Source organism: Elephantulus edwardii, unplaced genomic scaffold, assembly GCF_000299155.1.
Source record: "Elephantulus edwardii isolate Elephantulus edwardi_28Jun2011 unplaced genomic scaffold, EleEdw1.0 scaffold00105, whole genome shotgun sequence".
Classification (NCBI taxonomy): domain Eukaryota; kingdom Metazoa; phylum Chordata; class Mammalia; order Macroscelidea; family Macroscelididae; genus Elephantulus; species Elephantulus edwardii.
The window spans coordinates 1519626-1531113 of NW_006399855.1; positions in this window are offsets into that span (position 1 = coordinate 1519626).

Here is an 11488-nt window from a genome sequence, read left to right on the forward strand (position 1 = left end):
TCTGTAAATAAACTAGGCCCCAGAGTAAAAATTTGCTATCACAATCCTTCTAAAAACTCCAAGCCTAATCTCTTTAGCATGATAATTGAATCCACAATTGTATCATTTCAGCCTCACTTCCCACTCTCCCGTGTTGGTTCAGTTCACATGTCACGTTCTCTAATGGTCCACTACACAGTGAACCTCTGTCCTCTACTCCCTAAAGACTCATCATTCTCTTTGTTATCAATTAATATTTGACATTTACTTTGTCTCTTTTACTAGATAGTAAGCGTCTTAAATAGGGAGCATACCCTATCTTTATCTTCTTATTGGTAGGAATTGAAATGTTCCCACTATAAACTCTTTCAAACTCTCTCAATCTGGAATGAAACACACCACTTTGGATGCCAGAAATTGACCAAATTTGCCTATAGCATATAGCCTCGCAAATAAGAACACAAATATATTATTCCCCACTCTTCTTTACAGAACACTGCCTTTAAGTAATGGGTACAAAATAAAGTAAGTACACTCAAAGAATTAGGTTTGTAAAGGAAACCTGTGGTGAATTATTAATTTAGACTCTCCACTTTCATGGTCTGAGGAGTCATTTAGTCCTATTCCAAACTGTACTGATTAGAAACGAAGTTTCAGAAAGGTAATGTGGAGAACCCTGAGGTTACAGAGTTACTTGGCAATGAAACCAGAGGCAGAATCCAAACCCCCTCACTTCCAGTCTAGGACTGCTCTTTTACCCTATGCCAGGCTCCATTAACCTGCTAATTTTTAAAAATAAAATGTAATTGGTGCACATAAAAAAGAAAAGCATAACAAGATGGATTAATTGTCTTTGGATTAACACTTTCTTCAACTCATTGCTGTAAAGTCATAACCAACCCAAAGGCTGATCCCCCAGCAGGTTTTGAGAGGCTATAAATTGTCTGAGAGGAGATCATCTATCTTTCTCCTATGAAGTAGCTGGAGGATTCAAACCATCTGCACTTGGGTTGGCAGCACAACTCCCTACCCACTAGACCACTAGAGTTTTAAAACATATTGGTAAGGACTTTGTTGGCAACTCAAAGGTACGCGATTCAAGTCCACCAGATACTCCAAGGGAGAAAGATAGGCAGTCTCTTTCTGTGTGATATGAAAACCCACTGGAGTATCAGCTAATTGATCCAACTTGGGTTCCAAAGCAACAACAGTAATTAGACAAGTTTCCTAGAAGGTCCTCAGAGAGAAAGCAGATAAGAGAATAAAGGTTTGAGACAAACATAATCAACAAACCAAGACCCATAAAAATATATCCACTTGCTAACATGTGTGACTATGGTGATAGAATGCTAATTAAAAACAGAATTAAATCTTTCTAGCATTAACGTTTTTGGAATGTCCTGTCTGACAGACGCATTCATAAAGGTAGAAGCTCTGCCCTACACCCTCCTTGCCACCAATTCTGAGTGTACAGATTATAAAAATTCTTTAAAAAAACAGTATTTGGTTTTAAGATTAACACTGCAAGTTTAGAAGGAGGACACACAAATCCAACTTCCCTGTGGTTCTCTACAGAAGCTGTTGTTGGTGAATCATTTACACGAACACCACTAGTACATCTGATGTAAGTAAAGACTTTAATGCCCAACAGACCCACTCACAAATTCAATAGGGGAATGCAGCAATGTCTTACAGGCTGAGCTGTCAAGTTCAATTCCTCTGCCAATACTCAGCCACTTTCACTACTAACAGCTAATAGCAAGGGCAATGGAAACAGAAACAAAATGCTAACTTTTCACCATCAAAGCCAAGGGCTCAAGTTCTGGGATACTCCTAGGATTCCCTGACACCTAACCAAGAGCCTCCATGCCATTGGCTGCTATCTCACAAAGATGCAGATAAGATGCACTTGAACTTTTTGTTACCCCATCCAAGAGTTATAGTGCTCCCTCTCTCTTTCCTTCTTAGGAAATCTATCACAAGATAATCTTTAGAATTGACACAAGATGCCAACTATAGACTCCTTAGGTGTCTGAGAACCAGGGCCAGGTCTATCTTCAGCTCCTGATGAAAGTTTCCTTGATGTGTTTTTAATCAGTTTGGACCATATGACTGTTATCTATATAGGTTTGTACAGCTCACCACTCTGTAGCTGGTTAGTCTACAGTTATTACTGAATAAACAAACTCCACAAGCTTACACTAAATAGGCAAACCATCTTACAACCATATTTTCTTACAAGTATCTTTTCCCCAGCCCTCCCTAAATTAACATGCAAATTGGAGAATTTGGATATTAGTAATGGAGAAAATGTGTCACTTTTAAATGATCTGTGTCAAGAATTGTCAAAGAAAAGCTTCCTTGAAGAGCTAGCTGTTACCAAGGAAGGTATTTAGTATATCTCTGTCTCTGTTCTCTCTCTCTCTCTCTCACACACACACACACACACATCACTACTGCTGCTCTGGGTAAGAAAATACACAAGATTCCATACAGATACTCTCAAGTTTGGCTAGAGGATTTTGGATAACTTCTGTCCTTCCCACTCAACCCAAAATAAATAGGGCATTTGTTTGTATTTCCACATTAGTTTCATGAATGAAAACACCTCCTCCACCTAGAAAAACAATCTGTAACATTCAGACATGGAACTTTGAGGGCAAATTTTTTAGTGCAGGCTAGAGCACTAAGTATACAGTGGTGCTTTTTTTAAAAAAAAAAAAAAAAACACAACAAAAAACAAACACAACCAGAACTGGAAATACATCTTTAATAAAGGTTTGAGCCTTTTCTTCACCTAATATGGTGTTTCTATGCCTTTCAGAAAGAAAGAATTTTACAAATTGTACTTAAAAGTGGAGTCAGAAAGATCTTTCTTCCTATAGCAGCAGAGGTGAATCCTTTGTTCTGTTGAGAGGAGGGGAAAAACACAAAAATCCTAGTCCTTTACCCACTTCACATTTTCTGCTGGGCACCAGCTAGGTCCTGGCAAAGAGTTAAAAGTTTTCTGAGGTTAGTTCCGGAGTTTTGTTTTTTGTTTTTTTTTTAAAAAAAAAACCAAAAAACAAAACCCCAAAACTTAAATTTAGACTCTGTAAAACAATACTGGGAAACTTTCAAAGCCTTAGAGAAATACTGGAGTTTATTATATTGTCTTTTGTCAAACTGCATCACTTTAGCTACGTTTTCTTCTCTTCTTTAATCCCTCCCGCCCGTTCCCTAGCCGATCCTACACATTCCCGCATGATTCAGTTACCTGTTGGGTGGAGCGGATGGGGGGCGTGGTTTAAGGAGTGGCGGACGAAAACCCCAGATCATTTCGCGCAGTACCCTATTTCTAACAGGTGGCTCAGGCCACCTCCTACCAATTCAGCTGCCACCCCTCCTCTGGACAGCAGAGGTATAGGAGTAAGGCTCAGGGCCTCAGGGGGAAGTCGGGGTGCAAAGTGTCCCTAGCGAAGACTCCGGGAAAGGACGGTGGGGGTAGGGCAGCGTGTTAGGAGCAACCCCGGAGCGCAGCGTCAAAACTTAAAAAATGTGCCACCAACCACTGGGCCGCACACAGAGAAATCCCAGAGTCTGAAAACAACGCATTTCTCCCCAGTGTCTCCGATCTGGGTTGAACACGAACCTCTGAAACACCAATGGAGACACTCAGTTTCTTAAGTAAAGAATGTTTGTTTTCACACAAACAAGTTGCCTCGTAGTTCGCGACTGTCCCCATAGGTGTTGTGCTCATCTTTCCTAACTTCCAGGGAACGGGGAGAAAGGTGGTATGACGGAGACGGAGTGAGCGCAAGGACAGCTAACGACAGAGGAGGGAAGAGAACAGAGAAAGGTGAAAAAACCGAGGCCGAGGGTCCTAGCTTTCTTCATTGGGAACCCAGAGGAGTCCAGCGCTTTCTTCCAGACTCCAAACACGGCCCCTTTAGAGGAGTCCTAGACAAGAAGATTGGTTTCTGGTTGCTCCAAACCTGTCCAGCGACCAAAAGTCTGCACTCACCTAGCAGAAGCTCCGTCTTTGGGGCCAGCAGGTTCCCACACTGACCACGACTCAAAGCGCTCCAGTTGCGGAGGCCGCCACCAGACAGCTCTTCAACACGCTGTCGCGCGCCCCGCAGTCTCGGGCCACCCTGCTGCGCGCTAGCCTATGCGCGCCGTACCGCCCTCTGCGCGCGCTCCCCGTGCGCGCTCAGGCTTGCCGCGCTCCCCCGGTCGGGACTCGGCCCCCAGACACACGCTGCGCGCGCCCGGGGCATTTAAAGGGACAGACTCTGAAGCAGTGGCCGCCTGTGGAGGTCCCCTGTGAAGTTTGAATCACGGACAATCCGTGTGAGTCATCTCTCCTCTCTTGGCTTCCAATCTGCGACTTAGACACGGCAGAAAAATACTGAAGATTCACTGAATGCGATGGGATATGTTATTCTTTCTTTTTTTTAAATCTTCAACGAAAAATTATATAACAACAACAGAATTCCCATTTATTAAGCGCTTATCCTCAGAGAAAGGAATTAGCAGTATACCTTCGTTTAGTTGTTTTCTTTTAATCCTTAAAGCAATCTTCTGATTTCTCGTCCTTATTTTTCAGCTGGGTGGGGCTGGGAGAACAGACTTGTGATTCAAAGAACTTTAGAAATTTGACCAAGAGATTTTGGCCAATAGGTCAATGCTATTTTCTTCTTCACTTTAGCACTGTGGAAATATCTATGAAGGTTTTATAACTGCTTGTGGAAAGGTTTTTGTAAACGAATGGAAGTTAATAATAGTACCAGTGTGTCTAAGGAAGAAGAAAGAAAAAGTTACAGGGTTACATTAATTGTAAGGATGTTATATACTCCAAACACAGACATTATGAGTAAATGATACTCCAAAAATGATGTCTGTCTTTATCCCCATTTCACAGAAAATGGAGGAAGGAAGTGGTTGGTTTTACAGAGTGACAAGCGACATTGGCAGCACTTAGGGCTGAACCCTAATTCCTTAGTTCTTAGATCATTTCTTGCCATCTCCAGGAAGGGTTTTAAATACGTGATTAAAGGGAAGGAAACTTTTTCTCTAATAATACACTGACCTCACCTAACTCCCTGAGTCTTTAATGAATGTTTACAAAGCACTTTAATCTATTCAACATGCTAGTTAATTACACAATTATCCTGAAGTACAACGATGTCACTGATGGTAAAATATCCATACGCCCACACCAGCTAGTACTACTATTAATCAGTTTTATAGACTAACCACTCATACCAAAAGTGAAGAAATTAAGACTTCTAAACCAACTTCTGTTGTCTGAGTGAGATTATCCATGCAATCAAAATACACTGATAATTACTTGTGATTGGAACACAGAAGTTGGAAATGAAGGAAAAAGATAACTAGAAAAATAGCCTTGATTATAGAAACAATGCTGAAGATCATATGATAGAATTCTTCAAGATCAATCACAAATATCTTTTTCAACAATATAACAGATACACATGTGGATCTCACTCAGAGAAATACACAAGAATCAAAGCAACATCTGTGGAGAGGATTTTGTTGTTGTTAGGTACCATTCAGTCCACTATCAATAGCAATTCTATGAACAACGATAGATCTGAACCTTGCAGTATCCTGTACCATCCTCACAATCTCTGTAGTGCTCAAGTCCATTGTGGTAGTCAATCCACCTTGTTGAGGTTTGTCCTTTCTTTCATTGACCTTTCCCAGTGTGTTACCTCTAAGGATTGATTCTTCCCAAAAATATGCCCAAAGTGAGATGAAATTTCACCGTCCTTGCTTCCAATTAGCACTCTGTCTGCACTTCTTTCAAGACAGATTTGTTTTCTTTTGACACAGTATGGTATATTCAAAACTCTTCACCAACACCACAATTCAAAGACTTTGATTCTTCTTAGGTCTTACTTATTGTCCAACTTTCAGATGTAAAGAAAGCAATTGAAAATAAATATCATGGTTTGGATAAGGTGCCCCTCAGTCTTTAAACTGACATCTTTGCTCTTTGGGTCTTTGGAGAGGTCCTTGATAGCAGATTTCCCCAAAGTAATGCATCTTTTGATGTCTTGACTGCTGATACTAAGGGTGTTGATTACAGATCCAAGCAAAATGAAATCATTGAAAACCTGACAGACCATCATAGAGCATTGTTGAAAATATGTAGTAGAGAAGCTTAAACATTAATAACTCACATGCAGATTTAAAGTGAAGCTGAAGAAATGGTATAACAGTCCAAGAGGGGCAAAATACAACTTTGAGTATATCCCACTTAAACTTAGAGATCATCTCATGAATGGTCTGTCTTATAGAACACTAGTGGCCAGAGACCAGTTGACATTAAGGACATCAAACCTGATGAAAGCAGAAGTTCTTTCATAAGTAAAGTATTATAATTAAATATTCAAAGATTGCAATTAGCAAACTTAAGAGGAAGAACATACTCAACTTTTCTCAAGATGAAAGAATGGAAGAAAAATATTCAAACTCCAGGTGGTAATATTGAAGGATTCTGGTATGCTTCTGAGAAGCAAGGACGGTGAGACTTCTTCTCACATACTTTTCACTACTCCTTGGAGAAAGACATCATGGTTGGCCAAGTAGAGCATCATCTAAACAAGAGGAAGACCCTAAACAAGAAGGATTGACAAAGTGATTTCAACAATGGATTGAAACATGGTAAAGATTGTAAGGATGGAACAGAATCTGATGATGCTTTGTTCTATTGTCTCTATCAGTCAGAGGCAAATTTATGGCACTTAACAACAACACTGAAAAATATTGAATGATGTGATGCAGTAATTATCAAAATAAGATACAAGGAACACACAGAGTTACTACACTGAAGACTTTGTTGATATCTAACCATTTCAAGAAGTAGCTTATGATGGAGAAATGGAGTTATTGAAGGAGGAAGCCCAAATTTCACTGAAGATGTTAATGAAAATCAAAGATCCAGGAGCTTATAAGGTAACAGTTTGAGACATTTTAACAAATGAAAGCTACAGTGAAAGCATTCACCTTTGCCAAGATATTTGGAGAACATCTACTTGGCAACTAACTGGATGAGACCTATATTTATTCTAATTTCAAAGAGAGTGGCTCATCAGAAAATGGAAATTTTCAAACAGCATCATTAATGTCATATGTAATTAGGTTTTGTTGGAGATAATTTTAAAATAGTTGCAGTAGTACATTAACAGGAACTGCCAACAATTCAAGTTGGTTTTAGAGGGGGAAAATGAAATGAGAGGTAACATTGTTGATGTCAGATGGATCTTGATTGAAAGCAGAGAATACTAGACTAATGTTTTCGCATTTTATTGACTATAAAAAAGTAATTTGATTTTGTGGACAATAACAAATGAGGAAGTGTATTGCTGAGCATGGGAATTCCAGAACACTAAATTGTGTTCATAAGGAACCTGTGTAAAGACCAAGAATCAGTTGTTCAAACAGAATGCATTGCTCATAGTTTACAGGGAACTCTGGTGAGGATTTGCACTGCTGTGTGTCTCCACGAGTTGGAATTCACCAGCTTCTCCGAAAGAAAAAGATGGGCAGTCTCTGCCTGTCGTAATTCACAGCCTTGGGACCAGATGGAAGGTCACTATGGGTTGAAGCCAACTTCATGATAGTGAATGAGCCTAGTTTAAAGTCAGGAAAGGAATGTGGGAGGGTTGTGTCTTACTACTTACTCAATTTTTGTTGTTGTTGTTGTTGTTATGTGCCATCGAGTCGCTTGCAACTCATAGCGACCCTATGTACAAGAGCTCTAAATGCTGTTCTGTCCTGTGCCAACCTAGCCATCTCAAATGCACTTATTTCCACCGCTCCAGTCACAGAATCGATTCATCTCATCAAAGGTCTTCCTCTTCTTTGCCGCCCCTCCACTCTGACAAACATGATGTCCCTCTCCAAGGTCCAGTCCCTCCTTGAAACATGCCCAAAATATATCAGACGAAGCTTCAGAATCCTTGACTCCGGGGAACACTCTGGCTTCACCTTCTCCAGGACAAACCTGTTTGTTCTCCTAGCAGTCCATGGTATATTCAACACTCATCTCCAGCACCACAGCTCAAAGGCATCAATCCTCTTTCTATCAACCCTATTCACTGTCCAACTCTCTGATGCATAGCACATAATTGCAAAGACTATAGCCGGGTCAGGCGCACCTTAGTCTCCAGCCTGACATTGTTGTTCTTCAGTACTCTTGAGAGGTCCCTCACAGCCGACTTTCCCAATGCAATTCGTCTCCTGATTTCCTGGCCGCTGTTACCAAGAGTGTTGACTGTGGAGCCAAGTAAATTAAAACTATCTCAATCTCTTCACCATCCATGCTGATGCTGCCAATTGGCCAGTGGTGAGAATCTTTGTTTTCTTGACGTTGAGCTTCAGTCCATATAGGAGGCTGTAGTCCTTGATCTTCTGCAGCAAGCGCTTCAGGTCCTTCTCAGTTTCAGCAAGCAGGGTTGTGTCATCTGCATAACACAGGTTGTTGATTCTTCCACCAATCATAATGCCACATTCCTCTTCATATAACCCAGCGTCTCGGATGATCTGTTCTGCATACAGATTGAAAAGGTATGGAGACAGAATACATCCCTGATGTACCCCCTTCTTGATTTTGAATCATGTAGTGTCTCCTTGCTCTGTTCTGACAACTGCCTCTTTGTCCAAGTATAAGTTTCGTATTAGCACAATCAAATGTTCTGGGATTCCCATTCTTCTCAGAGTCAGCCACAGCTTGTTGTGATCCACAGTCAAAAGCCTTTGCATAGTCAATGAAGCACAGATAGACATTCTTCTGGTATTCTTTGCTTTCTGCTAAGATCCATCTGACATTAGCTATAATATCCCTAGTACCACGACCTCTTCTAAATCCAGCCTGCACATCTGGCAGTTCTCTGTTGACATATTGTTCCTAACGTTTTTGGATAATTTTCAGCAGAATCTTGTTTGCATATGATATTGCCAGATTCTAACGCAGGTAACCTCAGGCTGCATTGTCCAGGGCAGACCCCGAAGCATTGGCAGAAAAGATTTTTGGAAGTCGGGGGAGGAGAGAGATGGAGTTTTTGCTGATCGCCAGATTCTAACGCAGGTGACCTCAGGCTGCATTGTCCAGGGCAGACCCGGAAGCACTGGAAGAAAAGAAAAAGAAAGAACTCAATTTATATGCTGGGTAAATAATGTGAGAAGGTTGGCTACATGAAAAAGAACACAGGAGGAAGACTAACAATTTATAATATGCAGGTGACACAACTTTGCTTGTTGAAAGTAAAGTGAACTTGAAGCACTTATTGATAAAGTTTGAAGAACATGCTCTTCAGTATAGATTATACCTCAGTGTAAAGAAGGCTAAAATCTTTGCAACTGGACATTTTATAAGCAACATTATGATAAATAGAGGAAAGACTGAAGTTGTTAAAGATTTCATTTTACTTGTCTCCACACAATATCCATGGAAAGAGTAGTCAAGAAATAAAATTATATACTGCATTGGACAAATCTGTTGCAAAAGACCCTCTCAAAATGTTAAATATTGAAGATGGAACTTTGAGGATCAAGAAGTGCTTGACCTAAGTGTTAGTCTTTTCAATTGCTTCAGGGGTATGTGAAAACTGAATGACAATGACAGGAAAGACCAAAGAATTGATACATTTTAGTTATGGCATCATCAAAGAACATTGATTGAATATGCCATAGACTGATACAAGAATGAATGAATTTGTCAAGAAAGAAGTACTAGGCTGTTCTTTGGAAATGAGAATGTTAAAAAAAAAAAAAGAAAATGAGAATGTTGTGACATGTCTTACACACTTTGGACATATATCAGGAGAGCTCAGTGTGGTAGGGACATCTCAGTGACTTCCATTGGCAGTCTCTGAAATTCTCCACTGAGTTTCTGAGGCTGTAAATCTTAATGAGAGGAGATTGTCCATCTTTCTCTTGAGAAGTAAATGGTGGGCTGGAAGCCCAGGAGAAGCTCGGCCTTTTGGTAACCAACAGCAACACACTCTGGTTTATGCTACCAGCACTTCTTTATTAGTAAATTGAAGGTAAAGTGAAAAAGAGGAAGAACATTAATGTGATCAATGGAAACAGTGGCTGCCACAATGGACTCAAATGTGGCCTAATTGTGAGAAGGGCACAGGAGGGGGCAGTAGTTTATTCTGTGGTACTAGAGTCACTGTGAATCAGACTGACTTGATGGCACCAAACAACATGTATTCTTCTTTTTCTGAAACAAACGGGAATAAATTTTGACAGTTGCTAATTAGTGGAGAACAAGAAACTTAAGGGTTCTGGATTTTTTCCTCCTCTTAAATTTTCCCATATTGTGTTAAATATGAATGATTTATCATGACCAGACTTAATAAAAGTTCAGAATACATAAAACACATAAGGACGAGGGGAAATATTGGTAACTCTTGCCTTTAAAGAGTTTAGCTCAAGGAAAAAAATTATAAGTACTTAATTATACACACACAAACATATATACATACATATTCTCTATATATACATACATTCACATGACAGCACTGCAATTTAAACACTCTTCCCGACCTTTGTCTCTCTCTTTATATATGTAAGAGCCCAGGCACAGAATCTAAGCACTCACCGGCATATGGAAATGTTGGCAGTTGAAGCCACCAGCAAGAGAAAGATGTGGCAATTCATTGCTTTTAAGATTGACAGCTTTGAAAACACTAAGAGTAGTTCTCTTTTGTCCAACAGGGTATCTTTGAATTGGAATAGACTCTACAGTTGGGGGCTTAGTTTGAGTATATGCTTATATGTGACTCAACGGCACTAACAACAATAATATCAACATATATAGAGATCAGCTGGCCCAGTGGACAGAAAGCGATACTACCAAGCCAAAGGTGGGTGACTTTTAATCCGCGACCCTCGGGCCTGTCTTTCATTGTTTTTGTTCAGACATTCCTCTAGGTTGTATAGCCCTGGTGTACAAGTTGCCGTACTGCGGTCACTTTTGGTTGCTGTGAGGCTGAACACTGTGACACTGTTGTGTCAAATGCGTTAATGGTTGGCTACCCAATGCGGACAGACAGTGGGGTGGAGCTCCTGATTAAAACAAGCTTGGAAGGAGGAGTGGCATCCACTTCGATAATAGCTTGCCTCCGGAAACCCTATAAACCTGGAGAGAGGATGAAAGGCACCCAAGCATCAAGGACTCTCCTTCACACGGTCGCTATGAGTCACCTGCCACTCGACAGCACTTAACAACAACAACATATGTTTATATATATGACATATTTTAGAGAGCTCTGGTAGCCTAGAAGTAAAAAAACCTGTGCTGCAATCCCAAAGACACAGGTTTTTACTCCACCAGCTCCTCTGCAGGATACGGATAGGTTATCTCCTCCTGTGTGATTAACTGCTGTTGAAAACCTGCTGGATCGAATCCACCAGATGCTCTGCTGGGGAAGGAGGGGCAATCTCCTCCAGTACCAGTCAGATCTGATTTGACGGTACACGCACACAAAAA